Below are 18,892 nucleotides of genomic sequence, written 5' to 3'. Positions count from 1 at the left end.
ACATAGTGAATGACGAGAACATTTTGGCCGGGACTTAAAGGGCCACAGGCGATGTCTCTGATTTGTCAGGTACGATATATTTTAACATTAATATTCATTGTGTATTTTAAACGAAATTGCTCATAAACTGCATCACTGTCGTCATTCTAGTATAAAAAAATGTATAGCCAGCTCAACCAGAGATTATATTGACTGAATACGTTAAAAAGCTAGTTGACTGTTACACCAGAGATCTTCTGGCAGAAACAACAACCTCCGCGTATTAACATTGGAGAGAGCGTAACGAGCAACTAGCGTGTTTAGACAGTAAGTCACCGTTTGCGGATACCATACAAACAAATGGGGTGGGGCCGTAAACTGACAAATTCCTGTCGCAAAATTGTCCGCGTCTTCTCTTGTAAAAACAACAATTGTATCGTTGTAAAACTTCACATATAGCTCAATCCAAAGGATCGTTTGGAGTAAAACAGGTTGAAGATTAAAGGACAGGCGGTCAATTCATTAATTGGTTAGCTATTTCCTCACAAAAGCAGTTTATTCAGCTCACTGAAGAATCTCTTCCAAAGAATCCTTTAAAAACGATCTATGATATCGCTGCGTTATGACATTTTATGCTAAGATTTCTGGCTACATTGCTAGAGGGGTTCTGGTTGAACGTAAAAGGTGTTACCACGTGACTTGACAAGTGTTACAAGCGTCTCAAATAATACACAAAACATGAGATTTGGATGTGAGTAATTGTCGCATTATTAATTGAAATCGGATTCACTTTGTATCCAACAGGTGGCAGCACGTATCTAAAGATAGTTCCCTAATCCCAATGAAATAAGAAAAGGGCATGTTGTCAAAGACTTAAAAACTTAAAAGAATGGTTTACCCCAAAATAAAAATGATCTCATAATTTACTAACTTTCATGCCATCCTAAATGTGACTTTCTTCTACTGAACACAAACAAAGATTTTTAGTAGCATATCTCCGCTCTGTAGGTCCAAAGCAAGTGACATTTAAAATGCCAACAATCACATAAATGCAGCATAAAAGTAATCCATAATCCAGTGGTTTAATATGTCTTCTAAAGAAATGCAATTACTTTGGGTGAGAGATTTTTTTACTATTAATCTCCACTTTCAGAATGTGAAAGAATGTTTGGATGAACTGTTCCTTTAAGATGTTTGATTGTGTGCTCATGCCCACTGTGTCTGAAACTGACAAAATTTATGAAAAAGTGGTGGACAAAAAGTGTAGTATCAAAAAAATATAAGGGCAGTTTGTCTCCTTAGATAGTGCTGTACACATTGACTCTGTTTATTCTTTGCACATTGAAAATGTCTGCATTGGTCATGAAACAGGTACCCAAGCTGTCCGCCAAGCCGACGCACATTTTTGAGAATTAAGCTAATGATTTTAAATGGTAATATAAAGAAAGCAAAACAACAACAACAAAAGAAAAGAAACCCCTTTTCTATGTGCAGCCTATTCTAAATTCTCATAATGATAAATGCTTAAACAGAAAGCCCATGAGGATGTATGAACTTTAAAATAGGAAGTTCATGATGATGTGTGTGCCTTAAGATATGACACATTTAAAGTTAAACAGAGTTTGACCTCAGAACAAAAGGGGCACTATAGATCCCTCTACACTAGAACGTAACTGCATGATGTTCAGCATGTGTATTTATAGTACTGATTCAAGGGAAAATATGTTAAAGAACACTGTTAAGCTGGTTAACACTGATTACTGTGGTGCAATGAAATTAGCTTTTAAGGACATTTTTAGATATTCCTGCACTGATCTTCTATCTATTTATAAGGTTTAAGAGTCTCACAGAAATTGAATGAGAATTTTGGCACTAAAACGATTCACAAAATTGGCTCCCTGGCACACAAACAAAGTCAGCAAATGGCAAAACTTCCCTTTTCTCATCCATTTGACTGCGGATGGCACTGTAAAGATATTCTGTTCTATTTAATAATTAAATGAATCACTTTCTAATTTTGCACTAATAAAGTCACACTCAATCCATTCAAATTCTGCCAATGTTTTTATAACCACTCAAATTAATAGAGTTCACCTCAGACATTTGAGTTCTACAACTACCAAATGCACTTAAGATGGATCTGCCCTCTTCGATCACTTTGAAAATAAAGAAAATACAGTATATTCTGTGCTGCAACAAATGATCACATTTATTTCCATTAATCTTTTCTGTCTGTTTTGATTGTCATTTGTGCTGTCTAGACAGATTTCTGGATGAATTCCAGTGTGTAGATGAACAAACAGAGATGTTGGCAGAATCTCAGAATGGTTATTCCTCTTATATTGTTAAAGCACTTTCTGTAGATTCTAAAGGGACCACAGGAAACTTTGTCTAGCATATAGATTAAACCTCATTTAGACCTTGTCATACCCCTGGTTTAAACTTGAAATAATATTCCCCTGTATACATCATTTTGAATATTAAAATACACTGAAAGCAGTGATTTGTTTGCACTTCTTGTGAGAGGAATAACAAAAGTAGTTAGCCGGCGAAACTCTGGGAGCCTCGCCCAGTTGGAAGACAAAATATCCCGTATTGATGGCATTGTGTTCCATATTAATGTGGTAAATTAATTTGGCTAATATCACCCAAGAACCATTGTGCAATGGAAGAAGATTTCTAAATTCAAGATGGACATTTCTGACATGGTAGTAGGTCCGAATTCTTACTTATACTCTTTTTGAATACTCTGAAGTATTTGCATACTTATACTTTGTACTGTAAGTATGCAAATTTAGATGCAACCACTGTCCTATTTTCACCTTACATCTTTAACATTGAGAGCACCTGTTTTGGATTCTGAGGTAACACAGAAAGAATGTCTCCCAAACACTTCCAGTGTTCCGGGAACAATTCCGGGTTCAACAGAAGTTAAACACATTCGACAGCAGTGGTGTTGTGATGAGGGCTTCAGTGCTTTAAGCCCATGGTCGGTGCTACAGGGGGGCCGTTTATTGGAGAATGCTCCAGTGGGATCAAAACTTGAGACGTTTCCATCAACTCATCCATCCTTTTCTTAAAAAATCTGGGTTACAATGAGGCTCTTACATTATAAGCTAATGGGGCCAATCCAAAAAAATTTACATTTTCACTGTTTTGAAAGTAAAGCCACATGAAGTAAACAATATTCCTGTTAACATGATTTTAGTGAGACATAATCGCTTACTTACCTTTTCTGTGTAAAGTATGCAATATTCAATATTACAACTTTGTTGCCATGATGGTGTAACACCGAAAACCCTAAAACAACAAAAAAAAAGTACTATTTAAACAAGTTTAATGATCAAATAATACACAAGTTTTAACATAAGAATTAATTTAAGTGCTTTTATAAAATTGCCTTTAAACACTCCATATTGCCCCCATTCACTTCCATTGTAAGTGCCTCACTGTGACCTCAATTTTGGCTTTTTTTTTTTTTTAAAAGAAGGGACGAACCATCATTTATTTTGTGGTAATAAAGATTGTGCCACAAATGCTGTCGATTGAGCTTAACTTGTACTGAACCCAGAATATTGCATTAAGTTTAAAGAAACAGGCACATTACTTTGAAAGAAGCTATTATCCAGAGTGTCTATAGACACAATCATGGAAATCAGTGTGTTCAGGGGATTTCTGTAGTATTAGAGAACAAAAAGAGTACTCTAGAAAACTATGGGAATGACCATAAATAGAAAAAATTGTAAATCATGACCTGACAGCCTCTTTTAGTACTCACTATTTTAGGATTATAATTTTTCTCCTTTAAGAGCAAGGAGATGAAGGAAGTGAATTGTTTGAACAGTGAATGAGTTTCTGCATTGAAAGGTAATAAATGTATACCACATACTGTGCGCATACTACATTAGATTTAGATAATTGACGCACCACTTAAACTCACTTAAGACTTTGAAAGTGATCCTAATACTTCAATGCATAGTCATTATTTACTGTCCCTCATGTTGTTCCAAGCCTGTATGATTATCTTTCTTCAGTAGTCCACAATGTTAGGCAGGATGTTCATGCTGCTCTTTTCCATTTAATGAAAATGACTGGTAAATAGGGGTTTTCAATGTACAAAAACGACAAACAGCACCCTAAAAGTACCATAACATTAGTCCATTCAACATGCGTGCATAGTCTTCAGAAGTCATACAATCATTTTGTGTGAGGAAAAGATCCGGAAGGCCCTGGTCACCATTCACTTTTATTGTAAGGAAAATAGCAGCGTTAACGTTCTGCTAGACTTCTGATAAACAAGAACAAAGAAAGTCATACAGTGTCTGAACTTTCATTTTTGTGTGTACTATTCCTTTAAATAACAGTTGTATTTAGCTTACATCACAGCCGAACAACATTTGCTTATGGCTATTCAGAGGCAGAGGTGGTATTTAAAATTTAGGGGGAGGGACATTCTCATTATGGAAAGCATTTTATTGGACAAAGAAAAAAAAAACTTTAATATTTAAATGTGTATATCTGCTAAAAGTAAATTTTGCATTGATAGTCTCATCCAAGAAACATCAATTAAAAGCCACAAAACTACAGTTTTTATTTAATCCACACAAATTATGCTTTCATTTCCCATCTGGGCTTTACCATCAATTAAGTTTACAGTTTCTAAAATCAATTGTCACATTTTGAAATGGCAGTAATTACAGCAGGCAATATGGGAAATGCCATGCTAATCAGTTTTGTGTGCATCGTTCCAGCCCTGAGGGGCTCCACGGCTTGCTCGCTCTGCTGAAATGAGAATAATGTTTAGTATAATGCCGTTTGCACGGGTGCCTGGGGAAAACATTTTTGCTTATTAATAATTTGATACTAAGGGACTTCTGATCGCCAAACAATAACACTGAGAAATTATTTATTTACTTTAGAGTGTCAATCACAATTCAACATAAATATTGATGATGTGCTGAGGCGAGCACTTCCTCTTGTAGCAGGTAATATTTACAATAAACTGATCATTATTAACATAAAATGCCTTAAGCCATTTTCAGAGACCATGTACAATGACAAATTGCTTTGTTTTTCATCTGCCTTGAACACTGTTTATTTGGCAGTGCTTTCCAGTTCCAACTTGGGAGGGGAAAAGAGATAATTTTCATGATTAGGTTAGAAAGAACAGTGAGTAGGCAACACAGGGAAATAAAGAGGACACTCTGAAGAGCAAAAGTTGCTGCCACTGTGCTAGGGTTTTTAGGGTGAATTCCAGTGAAAAGTGACCATCCCTATGCCCTACTCATTTCAAAAGGCAGAGCCCTTGAAGTAGGTGCTCTGAAGGTAGTGTACCCTTCACTAACTGTCTTGTGGAAGGGCTCTTTGTGAAAAGATTAATTTTCTTACTTTTATTTGGAATGACATTTCGAGTGGCTTCCTCTTCCCGAAGTGCCCATCAAGGGAGCAAAAATGCCTTTTGGAAATCCCCCTTAGTGTGTTGTGGTTGCCAGTGTTCTGAGTGGTTGCTAGGGCATTAAGGTTGGAAACCAAAAACCTGTTAAATGAAAAAAAAAAAAAAGAAAATACTGGAACTGTTTGATTTTCATGACTTTCGGTGGTGATAACAGTTCCCAATTGTAATTCTTTCTGCTGATGCGGACAAACATTGTACTAAAATATTCTATCAATGCTTCCTGCCATGTAAGTGTTGCACACTCATGCACAGCATGTCCAGTGTTGTCTGATTCCTGATCAGATGACACTTATGAGCCAATTCCTTTGAATCTACAGTACAAAACACACATAACATCCAGTGTAGTCAAAATTCTGAACAAATGACTCTTCTGAGCAAGACCCTTTATATCTACAACACAAAACACACTATGCTTCCAGTGTAGTCAATTTCCCAGACTAATGACTCCTATGAGCTGGTACATTTGAATCTACAGCGCGAATACCCCAGCGTGTCTAGTGTAGTTCGTTTCCCAATCACATTTATGAGCCGACTTCTTTGAATCTATGGCACAAAACACACAACGCATCCAGTGTAGTCTGATTCCTGAAAGAATAACTCTTATGAGACATTTGCGATTAAACTACAGTGAGAAACACACAGCGCTTCGAGTGTAGTCCGATTCCCGAATGAATGAATCTTTTGAGCTGGTTCTTTTGAATCGGTAGCGCGAAACACACAGCCCGTTTAGTGTAGTCTGTTTCCCGAACAAAAGACTCTTATGAGCCGGTTCCTTTGAAACTGCAGAGTGAAACACACAATGCGTCCAGTGTAGTCTGTTTCCCGAATGAATGACTCTTATGAGCCGGTTCTTTTGAATCAGGAGCGTGAAACATGATATGCATCCAGAGTGATCTGATTCCTGAACAAATGACTCGAATTAGAAGGTTCCTTTGAATCGGCAGCATAAAACAAAGAGTACTACACAGACCAGTGTAGTGTGATTCTTGGACTTGTTATGAGCTGGTTCTTTTAAGTGAATCTGACTTGCGTTATGTCCAGCTCAAAATGAACCAAGAGATATTACTGTGTTATGTAATGTTTAAGGCACAATGTGTAGTAAAAGATGTGCATACACTCTCAAGTTATGTTGTAATCAGTGGCATTTCATAAGTAAATAAATGAGCTATGGTGGATGTGCAGTGTGTAAAACCTCTCTCTCCTGACCTCAAGAGGGGCACTAGCGACTGATGCTAGAGGCTGTAGCCTTTAGCCTCCTTGTTAGTGCACCCACCTGCCATGCCGGAGATGTTGGTTTGAGTCCCGTTTGGAGTGGGTCGACCAGAGCCGGTTACAATGGTGTGACCAAGATGGGAGTGAGGTTTAGGGGGGTGAGTGTAACAGAGCCAGCTGGTAGATAGCTGTGCAGTGTGTAAAACCTCACTCTCCTGAACTCAAGAGGTGCACTAGCGACTGACGCTAGAGGCTGTAGCCTTTAGCCTCCTTGTTAGCGCATGAGATGCTGGTTCGAGTCCCATGCGGAGCAGGGCGAGCAGGGCCGGTTACACATCCTTAGCAAGTCCTTGGTGAGTTCATTTAGGCCTGTCAGATGAGATAACAGATCATTACAAACAAAAACAAAAACACTGCTTTTAAAATAAAGTTTCCATATGGGAGGAGAACAATTGATAAAACATTGTCAAAACAACAACAACACTTTTATATTCCAGTTATTCCGCCTTGTTAAGATGTCTCACAAGCATTGTAAGGAAACTACTCTCAAATTATATAAGGCATTATTTGTCTTGTTTTCCCATAAAAGTATTTAAACAACCTTAAACAGAATGTTTAGATATTTTTACTGGAAAGCAAGACAAAAAGACTAAAGATTAAAGATTAAAAAAAAAAAAGATATGATTATTATTATTATTTTGTGGCAGTGAAATTTACATTTGGTCTTCAGTTAGGATTTTACCTTTTTTCCCACTCAGTTACGTAACACTAGAAACCCTGACATCAGCATATACACTGAATAAGATCAAATAAAGCAAAGCAACAAAGACAACCAATCAGCTGAGACTGAAAATTCCCTCTCTCCGTCAGCATTGACACCTCCTTCCCCTGACTTTTCATTTCAGCCTAATCCTTTTTATCACTTCCAAGATGAGATGGACTTCCTGGGAATCGCAAATCAATTGAAGTGCTCTCTGGGGTCTGAAGATTAATGTGGGAATCAAAGACTCTGGGAAGATAGTTAAGTAGAACACACTCCCCTCAAGAAATCACTCACATCTTAATTAGCTATTAATGTGATAGCGGCTGACACAGACCATGCTGATAGAGTGTGTGACTTACAGATGATACAGTAACAACTGTTATGTCAGTTGACCAACCGACCCGACTTAGTACAAGCTAGCAATTAACAGATTTCAGCTTTTTGCGATATAAAGGTTACATTAAAATGGTATTGGAAACAAGCAAGCTATGAAATTAGTCTTAACAAGACTAAAAACACAACTAAAGCAAAAACTAAAGCAACACAATTCTAAAACATTTTGTCACGATTTGTTTTCAATGTGTTCTATCCATTTAAATGTGTTACATTTAAGTTTACTTAATCCATTTGAGTTGGTACTACGTGATTACTTTTTAGGTGTTAATGTAAGCATTGATGAAGCAGGGCAGGGGATTTCAATTTCCTGGCATGTTTTGCATGCCACTCGATAGAGAAAGTAAATGTTCAAATTATGTGTTATTTTATGTTTTTTTTTGTTGGGCAAGATGAATATAAAGGGGGATACTTGTTAGTGTTTAGTGTTTTGCTATGTTGAGATTTAAAAGAGTTTCTCTTTTGTTGAAGTTTTGGGGGTTACCATTATGGTGAAGAGTGGAGCTTGAGCTAACGATGAGGACATGAATGTCACACGTGAAATTGTTGTGCTAACTAACCATAGCATAGTTACTAAATTACACTCTGTAGTGCTTCCACCCAGCATGCATTTAGCATGCTAACATTGACTTTCACTAGTAAGTACATAAAGAAATAAAATATTTATTTGAGTTACACATCTAATTTTGTTGGGTTTACCCAGTTTGACTAGTTTCTTTCTACACAAAGTGTTTGTGTTGAGATTACATAGTAATTTTAAGTTAAGACATCTCATTTCAAATATGTGGAACCACTGTCCACAATTAAATCAAGTTCAACAAAAGAACAATTTTTCTGAGTGTATGAAATATGGTGGAAATTACATTTGTTGGCTCAAACAAACTACCAAAAATGGTGTATGTATATCCACTGTTGGACATTGTTAATACACAAAGTAAATAAACTAGTGTGACTGTAAAAAGTGTTTTGAGGTAGTTTATTTCCTAGTCCTAAGTCACCAGGGCCAAAATGGGCCATACTTGGAATAAAACACCTATCTATGTGTAACCGGTCCTACTCGACCTGCTCCGAGCAGGATTCGAACCAGCATCTCCAACATAGGAGGTGGGCGTGCTAACGAGGAGGCTAAAGAATACAGCGTATAGCGTTAGTCGCTAGTGCATCTCTTGAGGCCAGGGGTGTGAGGTTTACATACTGCACAGCTACCTATCAGCTGGCTGACTTCACACTCACTCCCCTAAACCTCACTACCGCCTCCGCAGGCGCACTAACAAGGAGGCTAAAGACTACAGCCTCTTGAGGCCTGGGGAGTTTGGTTAACACACACTGCACAGCTATCACATACCAGCTGGCTCCCATTACTCTCACCCCCTAAACCTCACTCCCATCCAGGTTACGGCACCACTGTAACAGGTCCTGCTCGACCCGCTCCGAACGGGACTCAAACCAGCATCTCCGGCATGGGTGCTAATGAGGAGCACCTACAGCCTCTAGCATCAGTCGCTCGTATGACTCTTGAGGTTTAAATACTGCACAGCTACCTGCCAGCTGGCTCCCGGACATATGCAAACTGTTAGATGTGGCATTTAATACAGTGATATTATCAAAATGTTTTCATATTCTGTTCTTTGGTAAAGCAATTTAAATAAGTCATAGCCAGGTCGCATACAGTATTCAAATCAGCTTTCGAATATACTTTGTCAAGTGGCGTTATGGTCACGGGTGCGCTCTCTCAGATATATCAGTTTCAGTTTTAATTTTATTAACCTAGATGACTGCCGTTATTATACAAGCAGGACCAATTTTTAAGCAGAACTAAAGTTATAGTAGACATTGCATAAGCTCACCTTTTCCATATTTCCTTGTTGTCAAGTTATCGCCACAGTTATAGCATTTCATGCAGTTATAGCGTCTCGCTGTGTTTATGATAACATGAGTCATGCTCCCAAGGCGCTCGTTTAGTACAGAGATTAATTCAATGAGAGAGATTTGCACCCTCGGTGAGCATCCTTCACAAGATATATAATACTCTCAAGTGATTCCTATCTGCTTTGAAGAGACTAAATAATAGTTCATCTCCATACACTAGGTTTGAAAAAGGCTTTTCCATTGTGTTCTGAATTCTGGTTTTATGACAGGGGTGGGAGACCTGCCGGTGGCATTTCAATTTCAAGATCATGGCTTCTATCACACAATGTCAGCCTTTTTACACATACTGGGCAATCGAAAAATGTCATAGAAACAGGGGCATAGATTCCAGGGGGATGGAGGGGAGGTAACCCCCACCCACAGTAATCAAAACAGTACAACCCCCCCCATTCAAAAATGTTTTATGATGAAACACCAAAAAATTAATGGGTGAATAACCCCTTTAAATCTATGTCTGTGCAGAATCAGCGCAGAAAATGAGAAAAAAAAAAGAGCAGATTCCATGTGGACTAATGAATAGTCGAAGATGCCACATACAATGAAATCAACATTATTCTCCAATACACAACTCCCGAAACTGCTGATGTGGTAAAGGCCTTTATACGGTCCCTCAAGATGTGCTGCAAAGTGCTTTCCATATGTTGTGTAATTGTCTGATGGTGTGTAAGCATGCGTTGTTGTGACTTTAAAATGGGGACCTGTTATTTCCAACATTTCCAATCAATTGTGGTGCTCCTCAGGGTCAAGACAAACAGGAGAAGTTATCTGAGGAAATGTGCTCTCGGGCCAGATTCAAATGAGTCTCAGAGTGGTAAGGAGACGTCTTGTGATGGGAATTATAAAACAAAACTGGGAACTGGGAAAGTATTATGGCATGCAGAGGAACCAGGTTGGGAACATACTGTAAGGTCATTTCTGACTAGTATTTTAGCAATTTAGAGAAATCCACCATGCAAATAGCGCTGACTTTGTGAATAAGATTATAAATAAGCCTAGTGTGATCTCATGAAAACTATGTGACTGTGGCAACATTTTTGCTAAATTATTTTACATGGTTCATAACACGTATCAGGGCAGGTCTGAGGTGTAATGTCCACTGTGTGTCACAAAAAGCAAGTAAAATTTCCTCTAAAACAGATGAGGTTTTTATCAGTTTTTATATCAACAAACAGACTCTAATGGGATTCTAAGAGACCAGGTTGAATAAGTCTAATTTACATAAAAAGGAGGCATGTTTAATTTGAACAGAATGACAATGACTTAATTTATATACGATTTATCCATTTGTAATATCAACCAACAAATGGTTACTTATCCTTGGCACTGCATATTAAGCAGGTATACAAGAAATCTGCGACAAAGAAGAGGAATTTGCATATACTTTCAATTTTTAGTAGCAGAGTTTTTTTGTATGCTGATGACTTTCAACTTTACTTTCCTATTAAACATGGGAAGCAACCCTCTTTTGAGTCTCTGTACAAATGCATGGCCGATGTGAAGTGTTGGTTGGCAAACAACTTTCTCCAATTAAACGAGGATAAGTCAGAGTTTATTCTTTTTGGTCAAAGGGTTGTGGGGTAAATTTAGATGGCAACTTGTCATTGCTTCCAGGGAAAAAAACATTCCTATGTGTAAAACCTGGGTATTATTTTTGACACTGAGGTCAAATTTGATTGGCAAATAAGTGCTGTTGTTAAAAATAGCTTTTTTCCATCTTATATCTATAGCAAAGTTGAAGTCCATCCTCTCTTTTGATGGTTTGGAGAAGGTTGTGCATGCTTTTGTTTCTTCTCGTTTGGACTATTGTAATGCTTTGTATCTGGGTGTGAGTCAGGCCTTTCTCTTTCTCGCCAGCTGCTAGGTTTTTAACTGAAACCAGGAAAAGAGATGATATTACCCCAGTATTGATTTCCCTGCATTGGTTACAGATCCAATACAGAATCCAGTACAAAGTGTTGCAATATATTTTTAAGGCTCTCCATGGATTAGCATCAGAGTACATCTCTGAATTAATAAGTTTGCATCAACCTTCAAAATCTCTCCGCTCTGGTGATTAGCTGTGTCTGTCGGTTCCTCGATCTTGCCTTAAAACACAAGGTGATAGAGCTTTTGCGGTGGCAGCCCCTAGACTTTGGAACGAGCTACCGCTGACCGTTACCGTCTCTATTGTCTTTCCAGGGGTCCTTAAAAATGTATTTATTTTCCCTAGCTTTTAGTTAATTGCATCATAAATGGTACTATGTCCATTTATCTTAACCTGTCTTTGTTGGTTTTAAATTGCTTGTTGTATTCTTAAGCTGTATGTATGTGATTTTATTTTTTGTACTCCATGTACAGCACTTTGGTACCCAGTGCGGTTTTTAAAGTGCTCTATAGATAAAACTGAGTTGAGTTGATGTAAAGTCTTCTCCAGCACATCCCAAGGACTTTCAGTGGGCTTAAGGTCAGGACTCTGACGCCAATTGATGTGTGAAAATGGTTCCTCATGCTCCCTGAACCACTCTTTCACAATTTGAGTCCGATGAATCTTGGCTTTGTCATCCAGGAATATGTGCTGCCATCAGGGAAGAAAAAATCCATTGATGGGATAACCTGGTCAATCAGTACGTTCAGGTAGTCAGCTGACTTAATTTTATTGCCGCATAACGTTGCTGAGCCTAGACCTGACCAATTGAAGCAACCCCAGATCATAACACTGCCTCAAGAGTATAGTGGGCACTATGCATGACGGGTGCATCACTTCATGCACTTCCCTTCTTACCCTTTCACACCCATTGCTTTGGAATGGAGTAAATCTGGACTCTTCAGACCACATTACCTTTTTCCATTGCTCCACAGTCCAATCTTTATGCTCACTAGCAAATTGAAATCGTTTTTTCCGATTAGCCTCACTAACAAGTGGATTTCTTGTGGCCACACAGCTGTTTAGTCCCAATCCTGTAAGTTATCATCACATATTGTTTGTGGAAACGCTCTTACTTTCACTATTAAACATAGACATGAGTTCTACTGTTGAATATTTATGATAAGACTTCAAGAGTTTTAGTGATCTCCGATCAAGATCATTCAAGATTTTTTTCCCGACCACATTTCTTCCGTGAAGTTGATGGTTCACCACTATCCTTCCAGGTTTTAGTAATGCGTTGGACAGTTCTTCACCCAATTCCTGTGATTTCAGCAATCTCATTAGTTGTTTTCTTTGCTTGATGCAGGCCAATAATTTGCATCTTCTGAAACACAGTAACATCTTTTCCATAACCACGGGATACGTCTTCCGACATGGTTGTTTAAGAAATGAGAAGTTACACACTGCATCAGTTAGGGTTAAAAGAATTGTTGCCAGCTGAAACATATTAATCACTGCAATAATGATCCAATCATAGGCTCTTATGTATCTGCTTATTTAAATCCAAATGGCAATTTTTAATTTTTTTTGGCCAGGCAAAAAACTCCAATTATTGCTCTGTCAGAACTAACATGTAAACTGAGAGATGGAAGACACAAAGGGGGCTGAAGTCTCTCTTTCAGTTTGCTGTGAAGATATGGAGCATTATTTATTTGAAATGTTTTGCTTTTTTGCAATTTTAACGTTCACAACTTATTATAAATCTGACCACCACTATACTTTTGTAATTTGTGGCTCTTATTAGAATTGTAATATTTAATAGCAGATAATGGTGTTTTTAAAAATATCATAAAATACAAAACAACAAATGATGTAGTTTGGTGGCCTGTCAAGACAGCAAATCTTCACCTTGTGTGCCAAATAAATAGAAAATAATCAAATGAGATGAAGCATGCCAAAAAGGCATTACCATATATTTAATAAAAATATAGAAAGCATTTTTAAATAAAGTTTTAAATAAACAAAACCGACCTCCCTAAACCGTAAACCTAACCGATAATACCATAAACCTAACAAATAATGTCATAAAAAGCAAATGTAAGATAAAAAAAATGCAGTTAATGAAGTAACCATGTCATTTTGTGGCGCTTCTATGCAAGGGCGTAGATTTGGCTTGAACATTGACGCATGAGGCATTTACCCACCACTTTTGGCCAGGCAAAAAACTCATTGAGGCATTTACCCATGTTTCCATTGGCAGATGTTCTTACCGACATCTTCAACATCTCTCTGAGCAGCGCCGTCGTTCCAACGTGCTTCAAGGCCACCACCATCATCCCCATGCCAAAGAAGTCTTCAGTGTCCTGCCTCAACGACTACCGTCCCGTCGCACTTACACCCATCATCATGAAGTGCTTCGAGAGGCTCGTCATGAGGCAGATTAAGACCCAGCTGCCCCCCTCACTAGACCCACTGCAGTTTGCGTATCGTTCAAACCGTTCAACGGACGATGCCATCACCACAACCCTCCATCTGGCCCTCACCCACCTAGACAATAAGGACTCATACGTTCGAATGCTGTTCATAGATTTCAGCTCAGCATTCAACACAATCATTCCCCAGCACCTGATTGGAAAGCTGAACCTGCTGGGCCTGGACACCTCCCTCTGCAACTGGATCCTGGACTTCCTGACTGGGAGACCTCAGTCAGTCCGGATCGGGAACAGCATCTCCACCACCACCACACTGAGCACTGGGGCCCCCAGGGCTGTGTGCTCAGTCCACTGCTGTTCACTCTGCTGACTCACGACTGTGCAGCAATGCACAGCTCGAATCACATCATCAAGTTCGCCGATGACACGACCGTGGTGGGTCTCATCAGCAAGAACAACGAGTCAGCATACAGAGAGGAGGTGCAGCGGCTGACGAACTGGTGTAGAGCCAACAACCTGTCCCTGAATGTCGACAAAACAAAAGAGATGGTTGTTGACTTTAGGAGAGCACAAGGTGAACACACTCCGCTGAACATCGACGGCTCCTCTGTGGAGATCGTCAAAAGCATCAAATTCCTTGGTGTTCACTTGGCGGAGAACCTCACCTGGTCCCTCAACACCAGCTCTATCACCAAGAAAGCCCAGCAGCGTCTCTACTTTCTTCGAAGGCTGAGGAAAGCACATCTCCCAACCCCCATCCTCACTACATTCTATAGAGGGACTATTGAGAGCATCCTGAGCAGCTGCATCACTGCCTGGTTTGGGACTTGCACCGTTTCGGACCGCAAAGCCCTGCAGAGGATAGTGAGGACAGCTGAGAAGATCATTGGGGTCTCTCTTCCCTCCATCAAAGACATTTACAAAAAACACTGTATCCGCAAAGCAACCAGCATTGTGGACGACCCCACACACCCCTCACACAAACTCTTTACCCTCCTCCCATCTGGCAAGAGGTACCGAAGCATTCGGGCCCTCATGGCCAGACTGTGTAACAGCTTCTTCCCCCAAGCCATCAGACTCCTCAATACTCAGAGACTGGTTTGACACACACGTGTCCTGAGTTGCACTTTAATTACTGTCACTTTATAACTGTCTGCTACCTCAATAACTGCTATGTGCATAGAACATTATCTCATAGTATGTTATGTTTACATTTTAAGAAACTGTCATCTTTTTGCACTACTGAGTACTGGTCGGCGCTGCACTGTCTATTGTCCTGTTCATTGTCAGAAATTTGTTGTACTGTCCTGTACTTTTTGCACATGTTTGCACGTGCACTTTATATAGGTATATGTAGGGTTTTTTTATATAGGTATTTTATTTCGTTGTGTTGTCTCATGTGGTCCTGTGTTGGTCCTTTGTTGTTTTTATGTAGCACCATGGTCCTGGAGGAACGTTGTCTCGTTTTGCTGTGTACTGTACTAACTGTATATGGTTGAAACGACAATAAAAACCACTTGACACTTGACTCATGGCATAAACATGGGTGGGGTTACCTCCTGTCATTCCCCCTGGAATCTATGACACTTTTGGCTTGCATGTGGACTCGCATGCTTTTCAGGACTTGTACCCAGTAAGATTACCAGATCTATAAGGGGTGTTTAACCCGGCGGGCCAACACTGGTGTGAGAGCAGACCGAATTGAGACCTCAGCGACATGTTGGCTGAATGCATAAATAAAACAAAGCACACATCAAGGTTCCTCACGCTGAGGCCTTTTGGGGATTCAATCACTCACCCAGTTAAAATAGGTGAAAGACATGGCGTTGAATGAATGTCACAACAGTTTAACACGAAGAATCAACCCTCTGCTGAAAAGACCAGCATATGTTGTGTTTTAGTCCCCAGAATGGGATTCTTAAAGGGACAGTTTACCCAAGATATGAAAACTATGTTATCATTTACTCATCCTCATGTTGTTCCAAACCTATACGACAAAGGAGATTTATGGCAGAATGTCTTCTTTTTAATAGGGCTTTTCATCTCAAGAGAGAGATCTGCCAGTAAATGAGTGCAATGGAAACAAGCAATTAATGCAGCTGGTCACAGAGAGTGCAACATTGGTTCTTTTTGATTGTGCAGAGTTTGTCATCACAATGTGGACACAAAAACTCAAACATTAATATATATCTGCACTGAGAGTGACCCTGGCATTAAATCCAGAAAAAAAAGATGAAAGAGAAGGACAGACATTGATGACAGGCATGCAATGAATATACAGTATATTGTTGTTTTGGTTCATTTTTATTTGCAATGTGTTTTAGCACTTGATTACATGAAGAATTTTAATTAGCATTTACTACTTTTATGGTACTCATTTTTTAAGTTTCAGTTCACTTTCATTGTATGGAAGAAAAAAAATCAGTGTGTGCATCTTTTGTAATCCATGGACCAATAAAATCCTACAGAATGACACAAGGGTGCGTAAATGAGAACTGAATAAAAATGTTTGGGAGAACTATTACTTTAAGGCCAGAAATACACTTGCATGTATCCATATGCAGATGGGAAAGCTTGGCCAATGCGTGATCCAGCTAAACTTGTTTAAAGGAATATTTTAAGTTCCCGCATGGCATTTACAATGGAAGCGAATGGGTCCTAAGGCAGAAATGTGAAGCTTATAATTTTATAAAAGCACTTACATTTATTCTTCTGCTAAAACACTATTGTACTTGAGATGTACATTTTTTAAATTGCCATTTTTACGGCTGTTTTAAGGTTTACTGCGTTGCGGCATCATGGCAAATTAAGTTGTAAAATTGTATTTAAGTTAACACAGAAAGGTAAGTAATCAATTGTATCACACTAAATCATGGACTTGCGTTATTGTAATAAATAAACCTCAATACTCAAGGGGGCGATAGACTTACCTTCAAAACTCACCATTAAAGTGGACGTGTTATTATTCTTAATTGTTTAGTTATTGCCAAGACATCTGCTTTTGCTTTTGGAAGATAATCTCTCCTCATGGAAATGAGTTATGTAAAGAATTGCAAAAGTATCTCTGAGACCATATTTATACCTAGTTTTGAGATCTGTTTCAGACGATCCAGTCACAAGCGGTCAGCTAAATACAAGTGTAACGGGTGTTGAAAATGTTTGTGATCCGATGACCCAAACACCTTTCGGAGATAGTCAGAAACGCAAAAACCTTTCAAAGAAAACAGCTGCACGATCGATACTAGCTCATATTCTTCCCTCGTCTCGTTCCAAACCTTGATGTTTTATTTTTTTCCATGGTACAGAAAAGTTTAATTCTTAATAAAATCATGTTTGTGTTTAGGGTTTGGGTAAGGGGTTGTACTGTATGGTTAGGTTTAGCTTTTTTGGATTAGGGGTTAAAGTTTGTCACAACATTGTTCATTGGTTTGTTTATTTTTATTCCATGGGAGTAAACTTGTATGATGACTTGTCATGAGATGGGAAGTACTTTGTTTAAAATTTAGTATTAAATATTTAGAAATTTCGCCATCTCGTACGAACTATTACAAGTTTTGATGAGTCTAGTTTGCAGAATTCATAATATAAACACCATTTAAAGAGTACTCAATTAAATTTTATGGAAATGTGTCATACAATTGAAATGCCAAAACCTTAAAAATTGATTCTCGCCTGACCACTAGTTAACTGATCATCCAAGACAGATGTTATTACCAGGGCTTTAACATTATGTTCATGTCCATGTTTTGTCGTGAATAGACACTGCTGTAGGCTCTCAACGAGGCTGGAGGGTTTTCAAGATTGATGGAAGATCCATCTACTTATTTCTGTCCCACAAATATTCCCATGGTGGCTAATTACTCTCAACATCATATTCTGTGATGTGGCAAACCAGTATAGATAGTGTAGAGGCATTGGGAGTGGTTTGAATGCTCAAACATGTTGAGATCAAACAGGCTGCCGATGTGGTGCACATTTTTCTGTGTGTTCTCATTCTCTGCATTGGTCCCGACTGAGTGCAGCATCGCTTTTCAGAACTCAATGTTCACAGTCCACAAAAGATCTGCTTTCAAACAATATAGTGTCTCAAAGGAACCGTGTGTGAATCAAAAACGAGTGTAATATCCTGGTTAATATTCTCTGAAGTTGACTCTGTTTCGCTTGCTGCATCCCAATTCATATACTGTCCCGCTAATACGTTTAAATACCCCTTGAAGAATCTGTTTAGCATTTAGCATAAAGCTACACTTATTTGCAAGAAATGTCTTATTTAATGTTATCTCTGCATATTAACATGGGATAGGAGAAAGTATTTTAACATCGAAAAATGTACATTTCTAAGAGACTATCTACATTTTAAGTGTCGAGGACCAAATAAATCATTCACAATTTAATATTAATAGACAAATAAAGGAATTGCACAGCTTGGACAAATATTTCCATGATTGATGCTCAGACCATTGAACATTCAGTCATTTCCAAAGTAAACTGGACTCAGGGAAATAAAGTAGATATTCTAGCAGCCCAATTAAATTTGTTTGTGTGTTAGATATTTTATGAGGCACAGTCTTCACCGCTGCCCGCTGTCAATGCAGCATGGGTTCAATATCATTCAGCCAGTAAACTGCTATAATGCATATAAAAAACAGCACGAGAGAATTTGTCCACACTGGACAGCACAAACCTCGATGAAAGACAGAAAGTGAGAAATTATTTTCCTCCACTTTTCTTTATTATACTGTATGTGAGTCAGTGGTTTTAATCGTATAAGTTCATCTAAAATAATACAGTGGGTCTCAGACCTCATTGAAAATGTGGGAATTTTTTTATTTACGCCTGAAAACAGCAGGTTTTTGTGATGTAAATAATTAAACAAAGATAAA

Source organism: Xyrauchen texanus, chromosome 44 (assembly GCF_025860055.1).
Source record: "Xyrauchen texanus isolate HMW12.3.18 chromosome 44, RBS_HiC_50CHRs, whole genome shotgun sequence".
NCBI lineage: Eukaryota > Metazoa > Chordata > Actinopteri > Cypriniformes > Catostomidae > Xyrauchen > Xyrauchen texanus.
This window is presented reverse-complemented; position numbering follows the sequence as displayed.